Source organism: Protopterus annectens, chromosome 12.part0, assembly GCF_019279795.1.
Source record: "Protopterus annectens isolate FY-2018-M chromosome 12.part0, PAN1.0, whole genome shotgun sequence".
NCBI classification, from domain to species: Eukaryota; Metazoa; Chordata; order Ceratodontiformes; family Protopteridae; genus Protopterus; species Protopterus annectens.
The window spans coordinates 492,218,951-492,235,993 of NC_056746.1; the positions used below are offsets into that span (position 1 = coordinate 492,218,951).

The following is a 17,043-nucleotide window of genomic DNA, read 5'->3' on the forward strand; positions in this document are numbered from 1 at the left end:
TAATGTGGATTTGATTTCTTGGAAGCTTCCTGTAGAGCAGTTGCTACTGGGTCTCTTATAAGTAGGCATGCTTGGTTAAAGGAACAAACTCTGCCTGATCATGTCAAAGCAAAGTTATTAGATGCACCCTTATAGCAGGATGTCTTATTTGGAGTTAAAGCAGAAGAGGTTTTAAAGAAAATGGAGGATAAGGCAAAATCTATGCAGACGGTCAAAGATTTCTTACAGGTATAACCCCCACCCTTCAGCAGAAATTGGCCAACAAAAAATTGGTCCTTTCCAGCTTCTGACAGACCACAGAGGGGTGTAAATACAGATGCCCAAGGGGCAGAGGTCAAGCACAAATCCCTTACAAACCTCGCCAATGGGGCACTGCAACACAGAAGGGAGGAGAAGACAGGTCCCAAACTACTAGAAGACAAACACAATGACTTAAACCTCAAACTGCCAAGCAAAGCTCTCTTGGCAGCTCCCTTGGGAGGAAAATTAGCACTTTTTGCAGACAACTGGCGCATCATCACAAAGGACAAATGGGTCGTAGACATTATCTCACAAGGATACAGATTCCATTTCCACACCTTTCCAAGGATAAAAGGAATGCCAAACCTGCCACAAAATCAATGGGCAGAGGCACAAAAACAAATTACAGCTCTCATGGACATGAGAGCTATTCATCTGGTACCTACACAGGAGCAAGGCCAAGGATTTTACTCAAGGCTCTTTCTAGTTCCCAGAAAGGACAATGCTTGGAGACCCATTCTGGACCTTTCGATTCTAAACACCTTCTTGCAAGTACCCAAATTCAAGATGCTAACACTACAGGAGCTTCTTCCCGTGTTGGGAAAGAAAGCTTGGCTAGTAACGCTGGACCTCAAGGAGGCATACCTGCATGTCCCTATCAGACAAAATTGCAGAAGATACCTCCATTTCATTGCAGGTTCAACCCATTACCAATTCTCTGCACTGCCCTTTGGCTTATCTACTGTGCCCAGGGTCTTCACAAAATGCCTGGCACCAGTAATTGCATACTGCAGACAAAGAGGAATTCAAATATACCCATATCTGGATGACTACCTCATCCAAGCAGAAAGCAAGGACATTCTCTTACAACATCTGGCTTTTGTAAAACACCTTCTAAGTTGCCTAGGGTACACAGTAAACGAAAAGAAATCAAAACTAGTGCCCTCACAAAATATGACATTCCTGGGTGCCAGCTTGAATACAACGGCCCAGATGGCTTATCTGACGCCAGACAAACAACTACAACTAACTTAATACTTCAAAATAATGGCAACAAAGACCCAACTCCCTACAAGAAAAATTCTGCAGGCCTTGGGCTTCATGGCATCTTGCATACTACTAAGGCCATTTGCAAAACTGCATATGAGGAAATTACAATGGTACCTGAAAAGCGTATGGACTCAACACAGCCACAGCTTGGAAACAATGATACCTCTCATTCCCTGCATTCAACAGGAGTTTCTATGGTGGTCACAGGCATGTCACCTCAGCAAGGGTCAGCCTTTCACCTTACCCCCAGCCAGGCAAACTATGACAACAGATGCATCGGACTATGCCTGGGGGGCACACATGGCAGGACAGTGCGTTCAAGGCATATGGACTGCAGATCAAAGAAATCTGCATATCAATCAAAAAGAAATGCTAGCTGTACAGAATGCTCTGACAGCCTTCAAGGACCTCTTACATCCAGGACAGCTTATAATAAGGACAGACAACACCACAGTAATGTGGTACATAAACAAGCAAGGGGGTACACACTCCTACCCTCTATGCAGGCAAGCATTGACCTTGTGGAACACAGCACTGGCTTACCAAGTTCAATTACAAGCTCAATTCCTGCCAGGAAAAAAGAACACATTGGCAGATGACCTAAGCAGGAACATCATGGATCCCCACGAGTGGAAACTGGATCCACAAGTATTTGCAATGATAACTCAAAAATGGGGGCGCCCGGACATAGACCTGTTTGCCAACCCCCAAAACTATCCGCTATCAAAATTTTGCACCAGGACATTTCACCATCAAGCTTGGAAACTGGACGCACTCTCATTCAGTTGGAAAATTCTGACAGTATATGCCTTTCCTCCATTGACCCTTCTCACAAAGGTGCTGCTGAAAGTCAGGATGGAGAGACCCCGAATGATACTCATTGCCCCAGACTGGCCACGCCAGCACTGGAACCCACTACTAAGGAACATGGCCCACGGCATGGATTTTACCACAAATTCCTCATCTGCTCACACAGCAAGACAGTCAGATTCTACACAGCCAGCTCAAAACCTTAAATTTGGCTGCATGGCAAATCACCTAAGCAACCAGCCAGCTCCTCTTTCACAAGCTGTTATGGATGTCATTCTGGAGGCCAGGAGGCCCAGAGGCCCAGCACCAGGAAAGCCTACTCAGACAAATGGAAAAGATTTTGCGCCTGGAACCAAGCTAAAGGCCAAAATACACTTGAGCCGGACATACCTCAGATTCTACAATATTTAACTGAGATGTTACACAAAGGACTTTCTTTTTCACCTGTTAAAATCCACGCCTCAATTATTTCAGCTCACTACAACACGGATCCTCCCTTATTTTCACATCCACTTCTAAAGCAGTACCTCAGAGGGGCCAAAAACATTAGGCCTCCCAGGACAGCACCAACACCAACTTGGGACCTCAACTTTGTTCTGGAAAAACTTACGCTGCCACCTTTTGAGCCAGCTTTCTCAGCTGATTTAAAGTTTATATCATGGAAGACTGCCCTGCTGCTAGCAATTGCTTCAGCCAGAAGAGTCTCAGAGCTACAGGCACTAATGGCAGTAGAGCCTTTCCTCATTTTTCATCAAGACAAAGTTTCTCTACGAACTAATCCCTCCTTTATGCCAAAGGTTGTATCCAGTGTGGCTCTAAATCAAACCATCCATTTACCCACCTTCTTCCCAAATCCACAGAACAAAGGAGAAAGACTCCTGCACTCCTTGGACATTCACAGGCAACTGTGTTACTACTTGGATAAAACTAAGGTTTTCAGAAAATCTGACCAGCTTTTTGTATCCTATGCTACAGCATCACAAGGAAAGGCTATCTCAAAACAGACCATTTCCAAATGGATAGGACATTGCATACGTTTTTGCTACACCCATCATGGAAAACCAGTTCCTGCTAGCATAAGGCCCCACTCCACCAGGGCAGCAGCTACATCTACAGCCTTCCTCAGGGGGGTGCCAACCAAGGATATTCTGGAAGCTGCAACTTGGAGTTCAGTACACACCTTCACCAAACACCATCCACTTACCACTTTACTCTAAGTCTAGAGCTGGCTTCACCACTGCAGTTTTGCAGGGCCTTCTAGCCTCCTCTAACCCTGTTTGACTCCACCTCCCATCCTTAGCTTTGGGATTCAGCCCAAGTGTGATGACTGCAGCAGGGTAACACGATGAACATAGTACAGTTTTGTACCTACCATAAATGTAGATGTTCGAGTGTATACCCTGCTGCAGTCCAGGTTACCCTCCCTCCATCCCCTCTGACCTAACTGAAACCCTTCAATACCTTAAAATCTGATACAACCTTTGTGGTGTATTTGCTTATAGCTGGAGGGATGTTTTGTTTGTGCTAAACTTTTATTATTGCTACTATCTACTGACCACTTTTTGGGGGGGCACCTGACATCTGGGGCAAGAAAAACTGAAGAAAATGGCGTTGGATGCCTCTTGTACACCCCTGGCGCACTGACATCAGGGAAGAAGCGACAGCAACCGACGCAGGACCAAGACTTTGGAATTCAGGCCGACTGCGGGACTGCCTGACAACAGGATAACCCAAGTGTGATGACTGCAGCAGGGTATACACTCGAACATCTACATTTATGGTAGGTACAAAACTGTACTTTCCAGATACCAGGCGCAAGATTCATACAGGTCAAAGCAATGGGGCGCTTCTGCCTCCAAAGCTGGAGGAGATAAACCACAAACCTACAGAAAACGGTCCCAATGACTTCCCTCTGCCTTCACCAAGCACTTATCTTTTGGCAGCACCCCTAGGGGGAAAATTAGCACTCTTTGCACAAAATTGGCAGTTAATAACCCAGGACAAGTGGGTGGTAAACATAGTATCACAGGGATACAGATTCCATTTCCATACTCTGCCAATGGCAAACGGTTGGCCAGTTCTGCCAAAAAATCAATGGGCAGAGGCACAGAAACAGGTTACGTCCCTCATGGATATGGGGGCCATTCAGCCAGTACCAGAACAGGAAAAAGGACAAGGATTTTACTCAAGACTGTTCTTGGTACCCAGAAAGGACAAGGCCTGGTGACCAATACTGAATTTATCGATTTTTAACACATACCTGGACATTCCAAAATCCAAAATGCTCACTTTGCAACAGCTTCTGCCCATGCTGGGCAAAAATGCTTGGCTGGTGACATTAGACCTAAAAGAGGCATAACTGCATGTCCCAATAAGGCAATCTAGCAGAATATACCTCCGATTCAAGGCTGGCTTAATGCATTACCAATTCTCTGCACTGCCCTTTGGCTTATTTATTGCGCCCAGGGTCTTTATAAAGTGCCTGGCACCAGTGATTGCATTTTGCAGACAAAACAGTATACAAATATAGCCTTACTTGGATGATTGTCTCATTCAAGCAGAGAACAAGGACATTCTTCAACACCTGGCGTTTGTGAAAAGGCTTCTAACATGCCTAGGGTACACAATAAATGAAAATAAATTACATCTGGTACCCTCTCAAAAGATAACATTCCTGGGTGCAAGCTTGATTACAGCTGCCCAGATGGCTTACCTCACGCCAGACAAGCAAAGGCAACTGACTACCTACTTCAAACTGATGGCAACAAAAACCCAGTTATCGGCAAGACAAATTCTGCAGGCTTTGGGGTTCATGGCATCCTGCATCCTACTGATTCCATATGCAAAACTACATGTGAGGAAACTTCAATGGTACCTAAAATGTTTATGGAGTCAACATTGTCACAGTTTGGAAACAATGATTCCTCTCATTCCCTGCCTGCAACAGTAGTTTCTATGGTGGGCAAAGGCATGTCACCAAAACATGGGACGGCCCTTCACTCTACCCCCTGCCAGCCAAACCTTAACAGACGCATCAGATTATGCATGGGGGGCCCACATGGTGGGAAGATGCATTCAGGGCATATGGACCCCAAAACAAATACATCTACATATCAACCAGAAAGAGATGCTAGCTGTTCAAAATGCCCTGACAGCCTTCAAGGACTTGCTTCATCCAGGGCAACTACTGATAAAGACGGACAACACCACAGTCATGTGGTACATAAACATACAAGGGGGCATGCACTCATACCCCCTTTGCAGATTAGCCATGGCACTGTGGGGCACAGCTTTGACTTACCAAATACATCTTCAAGCTCAGTTCCTGCCAGGAAACCAAAATACTCTGGCAGACTACTTAAGCAGAAACCTTTATGTATCCTCACAAGTGGAAATTAGATCCACAAGTCTTCATCATTCAAAGACCTCAACTATTGTCCCAGCAAAACAATCAGATCCTGCACAATCAACTCCAGACACTGAACCTGGTAGCATGGCTGATCATATAGTTATACAAACAACACCTCTCAGTAAAGCTTTGATGGACGTCTAGTACTAGAAAATCTTATGCTGATAAATGGAAGAGATTCTGTGCTTGGAATCAAGCACAAGGAACTGATACAGCTGAACCAAATATTCCTCGTATATTACAATACCTAACTTGAGATGCCTTGACAAAGGCCTATCTTTCTCATCAATTAAAATCCATGCCTCTGCCATTTCATCTCATTACAATACAGAGCCACCAATCTTTTCTCATCCTTTACTAAAGCAGTATCTTAGAGGAGCCAAAAATTTAAGGCGTCCTAGAAGATCACCAATACCTACATGGGACCTCAATTATGTATTGGAAAAGTTCACCCTGCTTCCATTTGAACCAGCGGCTACTACTGATATAAAGTTCTTATCATGGAAAACAGCTCTGCTACTAGCAATTACTTCAGCAAGAAGAGTCTCAGAGCTACAGGCCCTCATGGCTGTGGAGCCTTTTATCATATTTTACCCAGACAGTGTGTCTCTGAGGACAAATCAAACATTTATGCCTAAGGTGGTTTCCAGTGTGGCTCTTAACCAAACTATTCATCTGCCAACCTTTTATCCAAATCCACAGAACAAGGGGGAGAGAATTCTGCATTCCTTGGACGTACACAGAGAGCTAAGATTTTACTTGAGCAGGACTAAAGCTCTAAGAAAAACTGAGCAATTGTTAGTGACATATGCTACAGGATCAGAAGGAAAGGCTTTTTCAAAGCAGACTATTTCAAAGTGGATAAGCCACTGTATTCGTTTCTGCTACTTACACCATGGTAAACCTGTGCCCAAGGGCATTAGGTCTCATTCCACCAGAGCTGCGCCTTTCTCAGAGGAGTACCAACCAAAGACATTCTAGCGGCTGCTACTTGGAGTTCTGTTCACACCTTTACAAAGCATTATTATTTGCCTCTCTACTCTAAGTCCAGGGCAGGCTTTGTCACTGCAGTTCTGCAGGGCTTTATAGCCACACCTAATGCTGTTTAGCTCCAGCCTCCCAACCATAGTTTTGGGATTCTACCCAAATGTAATGACTGCAACAGTGAAACGCGAAGAACATAGTACAGTTGTGTACACATAAATGTAGATGTTTGAGTGTATTCACTGTTGCAGTCTAGGTTACCCGCCCGCCGTCCCCCATTTAATTCTGGAGTTTCTTTCCTTCTCTATCCTGTACAACCTATGTGGTATATTTGCTTTTGGGGGCACCTGACATCTGGGGCAAGAAAAACTAAAGGAAATGGTGTTGGCTGCATGATTTATACCCCTGACGACCTGACGTCATGGAAGAGGAGACAGCAACCGACGCAGGACCCAAGACTTTGCAATTCAGGCCTACTGAGGGAAACCTGCCAGCAGATTACCCAAATGTAATGACTGCAACAGTGAATACACTTGAACATCTACATTTATGGTAAGTGTACACAACTGTACTTTCCAGGGACTCTTTCCCTGGCTAATCCTACCAGCGCTCCTGAAGAGCGGCCCGACTCCTTTCCTCTGGAGGTAGTTTGGGGTCATTTCTCCTTGTACCCTTCTGCCTGGCTAACCATCACCACTGATTCTTGGGTACAAAGGATTATAACCAGAGGTTATATCCCCTTCGATATTTGTCCTGTCCCTTCAAAAAACCTTCCCGACGTTACACCCAGTCAAAGGGAAGAAGCAGCACTAGATATAGAAAAGCTGCTAAGAAAGAGAGTCATCCAAATAGTCCCTCCAGACCAGATAGGATCCAGATTCTACTCAACTATTTTTGGTGCCAAAGAAAACCGGGGACTGGAGACCAATTTTGGATCTCAGTGTATTGAACAAGTTTGTGAGAGTACAAAAATTCCGGATGGTCACACTACAGTCTATCCTCCCGCTTTTGGAAAAAGACGATTGGATGTGTTCGATAGATCTTCAAGATGCGTACTACCACATAAAAGTGGACAGGCCATCAAGAAGATTTTTGCGCTTCCTTGCGGGAGCCAGTCACTACCAGTTCAGAGTACTGCCCTTCGGACTCTCTACAGCCCCCAGAGTGTTCACAAAGTGCATGGCAGTCGTCACAGCTCACCTGCGACTTCAAGGATTCCAGGTGTTTCCATACCTAGACGACTGGCTCATTTCCGCCCCCACCAGACATCTACTGGAAGAAGCCCTGTCATACGCTCTCCTCACTGCACAAAGGCTAGGCATAACCGTAAACTGGCAAAAATCCAACCTCACCCTATCTCAGTTGACAGAATTCATATGGGTTATCTTGGATACAAAGAACTGCAGAGCTGCCATTCCAGAGCACATAATTTTAAGGATAAAGCAACATCGGATTCCAATCCTTTCAAGGGAGAAATCCACAGCTCACTCTGTCCTACAGCTGTTGGGTTCCATGGCAGCCTCCATCACCATTGTCCCCTGGCCAAGTTTCACATGAGGCTTCTACAATGGCTACTGCTCATCCAATGGTATCCTTTTCAGCATCCTCTTTCAGCCAAGATTCAAGTAACCCACAGGTGCAAACAGGATTTAAATTGGTGGATGACACACAATCTGTCACAACGGTCTCACCCCTTCTCCCCCCTGCAACCCAAGGCCACAGTGACCACGGACGCCACCCTGATGGGGTGGGGGGCTTTGTCAGGGACAGACAGTCCAAGGCACTTGATCCGAACTGGAGGCCCAACTGCATATAAATGTTCTAGAGCTGAGGGCGGTGCTTCTGGTGTTGCAAGCATTCCATCCCCTGCTGCCATCTGGGATGATTGCAGTTCAATCAGACAACATGGAGGTGGTCTGGTACATCAACAAACAAGGAGGAACCAAATCTTACCCCTTTTGTCGAGAGGCCATGAGGATATGGCAATGGGTGATGGCTATCAACCATTTTCTTCTTGCAACGCACATTCCCGGGATTTCCAACGTGATAGCAGACAGACTCAGCAGGTGCATTCTACAACCTCACGAGTGGTCCCTGAATCCCTTGATAGTGGTGATATTCCACCGCTGGGGCCATCCTTGCTGCGACCTCTGTGCATCCCCGACCAACTACAAATGCAGCAACTACTTCACCCTGATTCCCCCTCCGGGACAGTCACCCAGGGACGCTCTAGTCCACAATTGGCCCTCTGGTCTTCTTTATGCATTTCCCACCTTTTCCCCTCATTCCCCAGTTTCTGAAGAAAGCCCGTCGGTTAAAGAGAAAGGTGATCCTCATAGCACCATATTGGCCTCATCAGATTTGGTTCCCCTTCCTTTGGCCTCGCCTACTAGATCGACCATGGATTCTCCATCCAACCCCGGAGTTGATCTCACATCCACAGAACCTGATTCATCCCAACCTGAATAGCCTGAAGCTCACTGCTTGGCTACTCCAATTCCCTTGATTGCCAGGTAGAATGATCTTTCTTTACCAGTATGTGACATTCTCATTGCATCTCATAAGTCTTCTACTATAATTACTTATCTAAGCAAGTGGAAAAGATTTACCTGTTGGCTGAAAGATAAACAAGTAGATCCCTTCTTAGCACCAGTGTCGATAATACTAGACTATCTGGCCAACCTTTTCCAATCGAGGCTTTCGGCCTCTACCATTAGAGTTTGTTTGGCTGCAATTTCTAATTTCCATGTGGGTGTCCAAGATCTCTTATGTCTCACAAATTGTGCAAGACCTTCATAAAAGGTGTGAATCATCTGAAGTCACCTTTTAGAGAACCTATTCAACCATGGGATCTATCATTAGTTCTACAAGCTCTGACAATGCCACCTTTCAAACCAGTTTCTTCTTGCGACCTCAAGTATTTGTCATGGAAAAACTTGTTTTTGGTCACCATTACTTCTGCCAGACGTATCTCTGAGCTTCAAGCTTTATGTATCAAGAGTCCATACTTGATTTTTCATAGAGAGAGAGTGTCTTTGAGAACTAATCCCTCATCTCTGAAATGTCTATTAATCAAACCATTGAACTGCCAGTTTTCTTTCCCAGTCATTCAAACAGAGGAGAGTATTGCCTACATACCCTAGATATCCACAGGAAAATCCATTTTTACTTAAACAGGACTAGGTCCTTTCGTAAATTTGACCAGTTTTTTTTTTGGCCTATTCTGGATCTAGATTAGGATCTGCTGCTGCTAAGGTCACATTATCTAGATGGTTGAAGGACTGTGTGACCTTCATTTATACACAACGTGATATCTTGTTGCCTACTACCATGAAGGCTGATTCGACAAGGTCGGTGGCACCTTCTGATGCCTTCGATGCCAGAGCTTCTTTGCATGACATCTATGCAGCTGTAACTTGGGCTACGCCTCATACCTTCATCAATCATTACAAGTTGGATTTAGCCTCCAGGGGAAGAGCATCTTTTGGTTCTATGGTGCTCAGGAATGTCCTTCCATGAGAGCCTCCCAGGAATAGAGGTAGCTGGGGACTCTGTGCCATGTGTAAGGAATGAACGAGGATTAACAATATCAGTTAAAGAAGTTATCTTACCATAACATTCCATCTTTATTGTTGATCCTCGTTCAGTCATTACGACCCTCCCTCCTTCCCCTCCTGTTGCTTCTAGTGGATCTCACCATCCGGTTCTCTTAGGTCATTTGACCAGAGGTAGCCTCTGCCTTCTTTTGACTTGCAAACTCAATCTGAGGTAACAGGGAAAGGGGGATTATGGGTAAGAGTTTAGCTCGAGAGTTTGTAGCTGACACGAGCTTGGAAAATGACCAGCTCGGTTCCGAGGTCGGAACAGATACCCATGCATAATGACTGAATGAGGATCAACAATACAGATGGAACATTATGGTAAGACATAACTTCTTTTTTCATGACTTCCACAGGCAAAATGGTATCCAGTTTGTGTTCTGTCCATAAATGCAGAATCTGCATGAGCCAAAAGTAAGACAGTATCACTCTGTGTATTTGCTTCTCTGTCTGTCTGTCTGCTTAAGTACAAGATATTGTTCCGGTTTGATTTGAAGTTAAGATGGCACTTTTCCTATTTCTGCAGCCTGTTTTCTGTGGGGGAAGGGTCAAGTTCAACAAACTTATGTCAAAGGTACTGCAAGTGTGTGGATATTTGTAAAGCCAGATTAGTTTGTTTTACTACATTCGCAATGAAAAGCAGTCACAGGCTTGCTCAGTGCTATTCTCACTTTTATTCTGTATGTTTTATACATTTTACATGCTGCAGAATTCACAACTGCCATCTTTTATGGAAAAAGTAACAGCATTTGGTTTGCTTAATTAACACAGATTCTTCAGTCATTTTTATTAGACTTAAAACAAACTAAACCTTTTATAATTTGTTTTTTATTTGTGTAATGTTTAAATTGGTTTATGACAGGGACCTGTTGCATTCCATTTGTTTTGTTGAGGTGGTGTCCCAGTGATGTCTTGTAATCTCTGTAGGAAGCAATCAGTACTGAGAAGGTACAAGGGCAGACACCATTCTCTCTTTCTGTTATGATATGCTTGCACTACTCATGAGAAAAATTCTAATCTGCCAGAGATTTACCCTGTCAGTTTGAGATACCAAGTTAGCCTACTTTCATAACTGCTTACCACCTAACTTCCTAAACTACTTAATCTAACTCCCAACTAGCTGTTATTCTACCTAATCTCCACTCTTCCTTCTCTCTACACTTACCTAGTCGCCAAGTAATTCCTGTCTATCACTTCCCCTCTTTCTCTCTCTCTCTCTCTCCTCTGTTAGTATCTCTCCTAGACCATCCTCGTTCACTCTGTTCCTCAAGTATATCTTAAAGTGAGACATACTAACAACTGTTTTTCCAAATGTTTGCTCAGATGTTCTTCGTGTTTCACTGTTGCAGTCATTACATTTGGGTAATCTGTTGGCAGGTTGCCCTCAGTTGGTCTGAATTCCAAAGTCTTGGGTCCTGCGTCGGTTGCTGTCTTCTCTTCCATGACGTCAGGTCGTCAGGGGTATAAAACCTGCAGCCAACACCATTTTCTTTAGTCTTTCTTGCTGCGCAGTGCTCAAAGCAGAAGTGCCGGTCGGCTGACTACTGAAATATTCGAGTTTGAGTTTCAGACCAAAGTATTCACTAAAGCTAAGTACCCCGTTGGGGAAACTTTTTCTTGCTTTTTTCCGATGTCAGAAAAAGTTAATAATTGTATTACTTGTGGGAAGCAAATACCTCATAAGGATTTCCATTTATACTGTATTCCTTGCCTAGGCCCTGATCACAACGTGCTTGGCTGTCAGTTTTGTGCTAGATTTAACCAACGCACTATTAAGCGTCGGTATATTTTTGCATCAAAGTATTTTGGAAACAGATTTAACTACCCAGAAATGTCGTCGGATAGCAATCCAACTACCGGAGTACATAAAAAACACAAAGAAAAGGACAGAGAAAGGCAGTAGAGATCCAAAACTGATGACGAAGCTTCTCCTAAGCCAGTCGCCAGTTCACCGGTACTCAGTGAGGCACTTTCGCAGCCCCTGATACCCGTTACCTTTGAGTCGCAGGCCACTACCGACACCCATGTGGAGTCCGGCATGCCGCAAGATACTCAAGGTATGTATCTCCCTCAGATGGGTCCGGAGCCGCTGAGCAGGCACCGGCTTCTGAGAGTATATTCAGACCTCAACATTTGTATATCAAACCGACAACAGCTGCAAAACCAAAGACAAAAGCAAGTTCTAAAACTAAAAAACCGACACATGAGCCATGTGCACAGGCCTCTATGCATAAAAAGCAGATGATCAAAATGGCTGAAGACCTTATTACCTTGATCAGGGGTACCCATCCCCCTCCAGATAAGAGGCCTAGGCAAGACACTGATTATGAATATTCAAATCAGGTTTCTATTTCTTCGGATTACTCTTCTGATCAGGAATTATCTATATCTCCCTGTGAGGATTCTGATGCTGAGGAGTCTATTCCATCTGCATCTCCTCCTGAGGATTATTCATTTGGAGAAACCTTGCATACTTTGAGGGAGCATTTTCACTGGGAGAGTCAAGACTTCTCAGAATCAAAAAAGAGGCTCAGGGATTTCCTTCTCCCTCAGCACAAGCTTTTAGCCATTCCCCCTGTTTTTAGACATTGCGGATGATGTGTTTTCGGAGTCAAGCTTGACCCCTGACTCCTTACCTCAGACTCCCAGTAAGCCTGACTGATATTACAGGGTCCCTGACTCACATAAATTTTTATTTAGAAACCCTGATGCTGATCCTGAAACTCTTTCACAGGGTCCAAAGGGAGTTAAGGCCTCAACAGCAAAAAATCCTACCCCCTCTGACAGAGATTCAAGGGTACTAGACAGATGGGGAAAAAAGGTTATTACATCTGCAACCTTGGCCTTAAACTGTCATTTTCATATGCTAAAGTACCAACAACATGTTATGGGATTGCTGAAACAAAAAATGATGTTGATTTCAGAATGTGCAGAAAGTAAAGAATTGCAGGAATTATTGCATGCAGCTGAACAAGTTGGAAAGCATAATTTGCAATGTGGTTTTCATTCCTTAGAGGCCTCCTGCAGGGCCGCTGTTACTGGATCTGTGATTAGAAGGCATGCCTGGTTAAAGGAACAACATTTGCCTGATCATGTTAAAGCTAAATTGCTAGATGCACCTTTACAGCATGATTCTCTGTTTGATATTAAGGCAGAAGAGGTTTTAAAGAAAATGGAAGACAAAGCTAAGTCTATGCAAACTGACTTCTTACAAGTGCAGCCACCAAGATTCAGTAGACACTGGCCTACAAAAAATGGTCCTTTCCTGTGTCAGACATAGCTCAAAGGGGCAAATCCAGACGCCCTAAGAGTTCCAGATACCAGGCGCAAGATTCATACAGGTCAGAGCAATGGGGTGCTTCTACCCTCCAGATCTGGAGGAGATAAAATGCAAACCTACAGAAAACAATCCCAATGACTTCCCTCTGCCTACACCAACAACTTATCTTTTGGCAGCACACATAGGGGCTTTTTGCTCAAAACTGGCAGTTTATAACCAAGGACAAGTGGGTACTAAACATAGTATCACAGAGATACAGATTCCATTTCCACACTCTGCCAATGGCAAATGGTTGGCCAGATCTGCCAAAAAATCAATGGGCAGAGGCACAAAAACAGGTTACGTCCCTCATGGAGATGGGGGCTATTCAACCAGTACCAGAACAGGAAAAAGGGTTTTACTCAAGACTGTTCTTGGTACCCGGAAAGGGGCCAATACTGGATTTATCGATTTTAAACACCTACTTGGACATTCCAAAATTCAAAATGCTGACTTTGCAGCAGCTTCTGCCCATGTTGGGCAAGAATGCTTGGCTGGTAACACTAGACCTAAAAGAGGCATACCTGCATGTCCCAATAAGACAATCGTGCAGAAGATACCTCAGATTCAAGGCTGGCTTAATGCATTACCAATTCTCTGCACTGCCCTTTGGCTTATCTACTGCGCCCAGGGTTTTTACAAAGTGCCTGGCACCAGTAATTGCATTTTGCAGACAAAGAAGTATACAAATATATCCTTACTTAGACGACCATCTCATTCAAGCAGAGAGCAAGGACATTCTTCTTTGACACCTGGCGTTTGTGAAAAGGCTTCTAACATGCCTAGGGTACACAATAAACGAAAATAAATCACAACTGGTACCCTCTCAAAAGATAACATTCCTGGGTGCAAGCTTGAATACAACTGCCCAGATGGCTTACCTCACGCCAGACAAGCAAAGGCAACTGACTACTTACTTCAAACTGACGGCAACAAAAACCCAGTTATCTGCAAGACAAATTCTGCAGGCTCTGGGCTTCATGGCATCCTGCATCCTACTGATTCCATATGCAAGACTGAATATGAGGAAACTTCAATGGTACCTGAAAAGTTTATGGAGTCAACATTCTCACAGTCTGGAAGCAATGATTCCTCTCATCCCCTGCCTACAACAGGAGTTTCTGTGGTGGGCAAAGGCATGTCACCAAAACATGGGACGAGCCTTCACTCCCCCCCCCCCCCCCCCCGCCAGCCAAACCTTAACAACAGATGCCTTGGATTATGCCTGGGGGGCCCACATGACAGGAAGATGCATTCAGGGCATATGGACCCCAAAACAAATGCATCTACATATCAACCAGAAAGAGATGTTAGCTGTTCAAAATGCCCTAACAGCCTTCAAGGACTTACTTCATCCAGGACAACTACTGATAAAGACGGACAACACCACAGTCATGTGGTATATAAACAAGCAAGGGGTCACACACTCATACCCCCTTTGCAGATTAGCCATGGCACTGTGGGACACAGCTTTGACCTACCAAATACATCTTCAAGCTCAATTTCTGCCAGGAAAACAAAATACACTGGCAGACGATTTAAGCAGAAACCTTTTGGATCCTCATGAGTGGAAACTTAATCCACAAGTCTTCAGCATGATAACAGAGAAATGGGGGAGTCCAGACATAGATCTATTTGCCTCTTCTCAAAATTATCAATTGAAAAGATTCTGCACAAGGACTTATCACAGACAAGCATGGAAAGTGTACATCCTTTCCTTCAGTTGGAAAAACCTATCAGTTTACGCCTTCCCTCCTCTGCCTCTTCTCCCCAAGGTCCTCCTAAAAGTCAGACGAGAAACCAAAGATGATATTAATTGCCCCGGACTGGCCCTGCCAGTACTGGTACCCAATCCTAAGGAACTTGTCTCAAAACCCAGCTTGGACCTTACCTCAAAGACCTCAACTACTGTCCCAGCAAAACAATCAGATCTTGCACAATCAACTACAGACACTGAACCTGGCAGCATGGCTGATCATGTAGTTATACAAACAACACCTCTCAGTAAAGCTGTGATGGATGTCATTTTGGAAGCCAGAAGGCCTAGTACTAGAAAATCTTATGCTGACAAATGGAAGAGATTCTGTGCTTGTAATCAAGCACAAGGAACTGATACAGCAGAACCAAATATTCCTCAGATATTACAATACTTAACTGAGATGCTTGACAAAGGCCTATCTTTCTCATCAATTAAAATCCATGCCTCTGCCATTTCGGCTCATTACAATACAGAGCCACCAATCTTTTCTCATCCTTTACTAAAGCAGTATCTTCTAGGAAGCCTTAAATTTTTGGCTACTCTAAGATCACAATTACCTGCATGGGACCTCAATTATGTGTTGGAAACGCTCACCCTGTCTCCATTTGAACCAGCTGCTACCGCTGATAGAAAGTTCTTATAATGGAAAACAGCTCTGCTACTAGCAATTACTTCAGCAAGAAGAGTTTCAGAGCTACAGGCCCTCATGGCTGCAGAGCCTTTTATCATATTTTACCCAGACAGGGTCTGTCTGAGGACAAATCCTTCTTTTATGCCTAAGGTGGTTTCCAGTGTGGCTCTTAACCAAACAATTCATCTACCAACCTTTTATCCAAATCCGTAGAACAAGGGGGAGAGAATTCTGCATTCCTTGGACGTACAAAGACAGCCAAGATTCTACTTGAGCAGGACTAAAGCTCTAAGAAAAACTGAGCAATTACTGGTGTCATATGCTGCAGGATCAGAAGGAAAGGCTATTTCAAAGCAGACAGTTTCAAAGTGGATAAGCCACTGCATCAGTTTCTGCTGCCTACACCATGGTAAACCTGTGCCCAAGGGCATTAGGTCTCATTCCACCAGAGCTGCTGCTACTTCAGCAGCCTTTCTCAGAGGAGTACCAACCAAAGACATTCTAGAGGCTGCTACTTGGAGTTCTGTTCACACCTTCACAAAGCAGCATCATTTGCCTCTCTACTCTAAATCCAGGACAGGCTTTGCCACTGCAGTTCTGCAGGGCCTTATAGCCACACCTAATGCTGTTTAGCTCCAGCCTCCCAACTATAGCTTTGGGATTCTACCCAAATGTAATGACTGCAACAGTGAAACACGAAGAACATAGTACAGTTGTGTACACTTACCATAAATGTAGATGTTCGAGTGTATTCACTGTTGCAGTCCAGGTTACCCTCCCGCCATCCCCCTGTCATTCTGGAGTTTATCTTTCCTTCTGTATCTTCTACTACCTATGTGGTGTATTTGCTTGTAGATGAAGGTAAAGTTTATATTGATGCATGTATATATGTATATATATATATATATATATATATATATATATATATATATATATATACACACACACACACAATTTTTTTTGCCACCTTTTTGGGGGCACCTGACATTGGGGGCAAGAAAAACTAAAGAAAATGGTGTCGGCTGCATGTTTTATACCCCTGACGACCTGATGTCATGGAAGAGAAGACAGCAACCGATGCAGGACCCAAGACTTTGGAATTCAGGCCAACTGAGGGCAACCTGCCAGCAGATTACCCAAATGTAATGACTGCAGCAGTGAATACACTCGAACATCTACATTTATGGTAAGTGTACACAACTGTACTTTCATTGTTTAACTATTAGTACTCATGAGGTATGT

General features: G+C 44.2%; 1 protein-coding gene across 2 annotated transcripts in view; it reads left to right on the forward strand.

Moving 5' to 3' along the window:
• Nucleotides 1–17,043, forward strand: part of PMM2 (phosphomannomutase 2) — a 265,695-nt gene that overhangs the window by 238,115 nt on the left and 10,537 nt on the right. The gene's annotated exons all lie outside the window — the stretch shown is intronic.